General features: G+C 45.4%; 1 protein-coding gene across 1 annotated transcript in view; it reads left to right on the top strand.

Annotated features, from left to right (window-relative positions):
- The first annotated feature begins 722 nt into the window (after positions 1-722).
- Positions 723-6,000, top strand: part of Kcnb2 (potassium voltage-gated channel subfamily B member 2) — a 471,100-nt gene continuing 465,822 nt past the window's right edge. Inside the window, exon 1 of the mRNA NM_054000.2 lies at positions 723-956. The gene's annotated coding sequence lies outside the window, so the exon portion shown is untranslated. The remainder of the gene's footprint in view (positions 957-6,000) is intronic.

Below are 6,000 nucleotides of genomic sequence, written 5' to 3'. Positions count from 1 at the left end.
GTGGAACCTGGACCGAGGAGGCGGCGGCGGGAGCCGGGGGAGGATCCGGACGAGGTGTGGGCGGCGCCCGATCGTCCGCGCCCTGGCCGCGCCCTGGGCACCGGGGGCGCTGTCGCCCGCGGAGCACACAGCTCCGGCGCCGCGAGGCCGAGCCTGGCGTTTCCCCCGAGGTGCCCGGCCAGCGGTGCATCCCCGCCGCCCACCCCCGGGAGCCGCGATTGCCTGGGAGCCGCGGGAGGAGGAGACACGGAGAGAGGCGGCGGCGGCCGCTCTGCCCGCGGGTGCGCGGAGCGCGGGAGGCGGAGCGCGAGGCTAGGTGGCCGCGGGCAAGTGTGCGCGCCTGGCCGGAGAGCTGCGGGTTGGAGGACCCGCGCCCGGAGCGCCCCGCCTGGCCTCTCGCGCAGAGCCAGCATCGCTGCTGCACAGACACACACCCACCGAGCTCCACCGAGTGCCCCCGAGCACCAGCCGCCCCCGCTGGCCGCCGCCGCGCCTCGGGCAGCGGGATCCAGCGCCAAGTCCAGGGCTGGTGCGGCGCGCAGAGAACCTCTTGATTTTTTCCCCCTTCACTCTAGCCCTCCCTGGTTTGGGCGGCGGCGGTGGCAGGGGGATGGGGGCTCCACGCGGGGAAAGGGGGGTGACGATCGAGGAAGATTATTGTTCTTTTTAAAGGATGCCTTCGCTTCTTCCCAATGCGGCTTCTGTGAACCTTTTTACTAGAGACTGCGAACCGGAGTGAGGGATGTAAAGAAGGGAGAAGGAAAGCTGCCAGGAGCTCCAGCCAGTCGGGGAGACCCTCCTCTCTGTGGAGGGGAGGGGGATTTCCAGCGACACATCATTGGCGAAAGGGACCTTTGCAGGAGAGGAGTCCTCTGAGGGAACAGGGAAGCCCACAGCCCCCTGTGGCACAGGAGCCAGAGCTGCTGCCCGAGCGGAGCTGGGTCCGTGGGAGCTAGGTAAGTGGCCCGATTGCTGCTCCCCAAGAGCTCTTCTTTAGAGATGCTTCACTGTGGCAGCCTAGTCAGACTTGAGTTGCTACAGGAACTGGAAACTGCCATATGGCGCCCAGTGGACTTACAAACAAAGCTGCCTGGGTTGTTAGCCCTGACAGATTATTAACGGAAGGCTTCCTCCTGGTGGGGAAGACACACAAGTTTGAGTCCCTGACAAGCCTGACTTGACCAAAAAGATGAAACTCTTGTACATAAGAAAGGACCCCCCCCCCCCAGGTTGCCTTCTCTTCCTGATCGCTTGTTGGTAAATGCCACACTTGCACACACACACTTGTCAAACTAGACTTAGGGATTGTGTTCTCCCCTATGTATGCACAGTCCTCAGAATACAGAGACATACATGCGTTTTATTCCTCGGTGGTGAGCAGTCTTGGTTCCTGGGAGCGAGTTAGAACAGGTCTCTAAGGAAAGCGCTCCAAGGCTTTTTCCAATGCAATATGTCAAGGAGACTTGGGAATACAGTTGCCCTGAGTGGCACCGAAAGACACCACCATCTGCCTCATCATTTGCTCCGGAGACTTAAGGAGCCTTTTATAGATAGCATCTTGCCATCTATTGTCTCAGATAAGGAGCATTTATTTGTATCCATTCATAAAAACAGCCAATGTGCATAAACACGTCGTTTATGCGATGTTTATGACCCCACAAGTGTTTTAATAGTAAAGAATGACACAGATAAAATTATTACATGGAATTTTTAATATGCACAGGCAGGCATTGGGGTGATTGCATACAGGTTCAGCATTCCATTCCATCAAGCCATGCCATAATATCAATGTTTTAAATAGCATTTCACATTTCTAATTTTTTTGCCTATTGATTGGTTGGGGTTTTGTTGGCAATCTGATTTTTTTCAAGCTCCACTCAAAAGAAAAGTAAACATTTTACTATTATAATATTCAAATGTCTAGCATTGTGTAGGATAGACCCCTTTGGATTATTCACCAGTGATAACACATTTCATAGAATTAGTAAATAATCAATTTTGGTCAAATGACTGAAGTCTTACCTGCCAGTGACTCACAGGAAAGAATTCGAAAAGAGTAATATGTTAAAATTGTTCATATTGTAAAGTTTTATCTATTTCACCCATTAGGTACACCTGCAGGGTGCATCAATAAATATAAATTTGTCCGCAGTTATCTTTTAATAAGTGAGCAAAACATTTAGAAATCTAGACTAGAGAATTCTTTGAGCTTAAATTAACCAGAACTTTGAACAGTTCGGTGGTTTGGCCCATTGTGTATAGAAATGGTCATGTTTTAGTTTGCCTGCTTCAGGTGTTGTTTCAGTGGGGGGCTCATTTGTGTATCCATAAAGACTCTCGGAGAATATTGGTGGTCTGGTATGGAAATAACTCACTTCTCAACTGAATGGGAGGAGGGTCACCTCGAAGTGTTTATATGCATCCACAAAGCTGCCCCTGTGGGCTGCTCCTTCACAGAGTTCTCTGGGTCCAGAGCCGATTTGCTCATGGCAAACAGAGTTCCCTCCAGTACACTCTTCTCCTTTCTTGGGCACTACTCAGACTTTTAGAGAAAGGGATGAGCCACTTGGCAGTTCACTTTGTGTTCTTTCTCCTCCAACCTTCATTTTTCCCTTCCCAGCTTAGAGCCCCCCCCCCCCCAGTCTTTCTCTTACACAAACCCCTATCCACAGACTGCAGAAAAGGACTCTGCTGCCTGCCACTTGGCACTTTTGGCTGCGTGCTGTGTCTCCATCCCCTCATGCCCACCCCCTTTCCTGAAGAGAATCAGTCTGTGCCTCACTGGGAGGGAACTGCTCTCAGACCCACTTCACCCACTTATGTCCTCCAAGTATGTTTGTCCTCTGACTGGTCAGACAGACAGGAGGAAACTATCACTTCATCAGTGCCTTTGACTTGGATCTCACAGCATTGCTGATGCCCTTGGGGGGAGGATGGGAACACAGCCTGCTCTTCTAAGATGTTCAAGAACGAGATTGCTAGAAAAATGCAGGATGTGGGTTCGATCACATTTTTTGGCAACATAAAGGCATATATGATCAGATTTTTGGTAGACGCCCTGAATATTTAAAAACGTCTAAGTCTACGGAGCATTGAAAAATAGTTTGCTTCTTGAGAAAAAAAAAATGCATGCCTGTTTTCTTACTTCTTTTGAGCAGAGATCGTTATATACCTCAGGGAAGTACATCATATCACTGGCAATCTAGGAAGCCCACAAAACATACTTCATTCCAACCCAACCGATGTCTTCTGATTAATTCCTTGAAATTTATGGCCTCTTATCAAATAGTTACTAAGATAAAATTCAAATTAATGAGAAATCACCTCATGTGTATTCTAAGGGAGACGGTGAAGGTTGAGATATTTTGTTTATTTCAGATTGCTCTTTATGGTTTCTTATAGTCCCACAGTTATTCAGTGACATTTACACAAAAGCGTGATGCTTGCTGGTTTCACAGGGCCTTCGGAGGTGTGCAAAGTGGGGTTGGCTTATATGTGAGATCTTTGAAGTCCCCAGTATTTTTAAGGAAAGACTTTATGGTCAGATAACTCCCAGAGTGATAAATAATGTTTACAGAGTTGAGCAGCTTTGAGACTTTTAAAGTCATGGACCACAAGTGTCTCCACAAGTATATATCTATTTCCTCCCTTCCTCCATAGATAAATGGGTTTCCTAGCTCTTTATTAAGGTGCACTTTGTAAGGAAGAAAGCCAAATGTGCCAGGAAGGGTCTTTCAATCCACATGAGCCAAGTCAATGTGGCAACCTCTTTAAAATGCCTTTTCCATAGGCTCAATTGTACCTGACTTTACTCTGCAGTTTAATAACATAAAGAGACTCACTACCTTGTCTGTTAATTGGTGTAATGCTTATTAAGTGTAAGAATATTGCTGGCTCAGAATGTATCATAGGCCTGATACACGGTAGACAGCCTCTGCCCCCAGTTGTTAAAATTTTAAAGGGGGAAAGACAAAAATAAACTCTTGCATTCTTAGCTGAGGAATCTGTTTCAGTTCAAAATGACAGATTTCTTGCATATAGAAACACATTTCACAATTTCATACTTAATAAGTTAATCAAAACAAACTCATGATCAAGGTTATGAAAATCTGTCACAGACTATGAACTTAAGACTTCTCCTGAAACCTATCCTCAATAACACTAAAATGTTACTAAATGTTTCATTTTAGACTTACAGAGAACATGAGGACATTTTCATTATAAATCAGAATATTTATTTTGTCTTCTTTACAAGAGTAAAATAATTATGATAGCCAGGTTCTGTCTTAAACATATTGAAAATACTTTTTCAATCTTACACTCTCCTTGTGGGGAAGCTATAACTAATGCCCTTTACATATAAGCATGAAAACTAATATGCACAGGTTTTTCCTGCCTAAAGTCACACGGGAAGGAAATGGAGATGTCTGTTTGAAGTTAGTATTTTGGGTTCAGGAACACTGTGCCCCACTTTGATATTAGGGCATTAAGAAGGGTGACCCTAGACAGAACCAGGAAGTATGTCTGCATTTCTTCTCCTTTCAGAGCTGTGTATCCTCTCTAAAGAGGACATGGCCCTAAGGATACAGAGAGGCGTGCAAAGATCAGACTGGAGGGCTTGTTTTTGTTGTCTTGATTCAAGAGAAACCCATCCCTCCACCCTGGTAAATGTTCACTGTGAATCTGACAGAAGAAAATCGTTTAGTTTCAGGTTGTCTTTCACATTGTGGTGGGGACGGCCGTAAGAAGGCTAACATTTTCAGAAAGTGTGGTGCTTCCCTTGGAAGTTAGGGGGCTAGGCAAGTCGTTCTGTGCCTAAAGAATTTCCCAGAACGCACATATGATGCACTGCACATAAGAGGCAGCGTGGTGCCTTTCTAGTGATGGAGAGGTCTGATGGGAGGGTTCCTGTCCACACAGTCTAACTCACATAGACTGTCTCAAAAGAACTGACCAGCCTCACTTGGCTTCTGGTTTCTGCCTGTGCACTCTCACACCCATCTCACACACACACACACACACACACACACACACACACACACACTCACAAACACACACACAAAATGGAAAGATGTGCTTTGCAGGTGACTTGAGTGGTGGGCTTCTCACAGAAGTCCAATCCATGTCCAAGTTTTATGAATTATTATTAATACAGTATAACATTACAGGTATTTTAAGTTATATATTTATGCTTCAAAATTATTGTATTCAAAATGTAATAGTCATTTATCAATGTCCTCATGTTTAATTTTGCAAAACGTAAACCTTATATTTGATGGAAATTTAAGCATAGTCCCCCAACAGATTCTGCCTAGAGAATCCTTGGAATGCCTGTTTCTGAACACAGATAATTACTGTAACTGTGAGAGCACAAACAAGTTCTACTTTGATATATTTGTTAAGAGAACTTAAATAATATTTGAGACAAAGTTCTTTCTAAGTAGCCACTGCTTCTGTTAATGTAGAAAGTGCCATCTGGCTTGTTTGAAGGATACAATGATTAAATATTGCTTGTAAGATGCCATAGAATCAAATATTTGGATTCTGCTTCATGATTGATTGACATTTGTGGTTTTCACACAGATGTGTCTTCTAGGCTGGGTGACACAGCACATACAGTTGTCTTTTAGCTGATAGTTGGCTTGTAGTATAAAAGTTCACATAAAAACAATTTTAAGTGATGTTCAAGTCTTCAGACACATTTAACAAAGCCCTTTGAATGAGTAATATACTTGAAGTACAGTACTGTTATAAACATTGTCTATAGCTGTGTTCTTGGGGAACGGTTCTTTGAATAATGTGTACTGACCTCTCTGTAGGAGATCCTTTGGGGGATACCAAGGTGGATGAGGGTGGGTGCTGGAGAGAGCTGTGCCCCAGGAGTGCTGTGTTTTTCAGATTGGTCTGGGCAGAGCGTTGACTAAGATACTCATGAGGATTTTACTATCTCATCCTGAGGGTTCTCCTGGGTTTCTCCTCTGTGCTGAGTCCTGTGCGAAT

This window comes from Rattus norvegicus, chromosome 5 (assembly GCF_036323735.1).
Source record: "Rattus norvegicus strain BN/NHsdMcwi chromosome 5, GRCr8, whole genome shotgun sequence".
NCBI lineage: Eukaryota > Metazoa > Chordata > Mammalia > Rodentia > Muridae > Rattus > Rattus norvegicus.
Note: the sequence above shows the minus strand (reverse complement) of the source record. Positions and strands in the feature narration are given on the sequence as shown.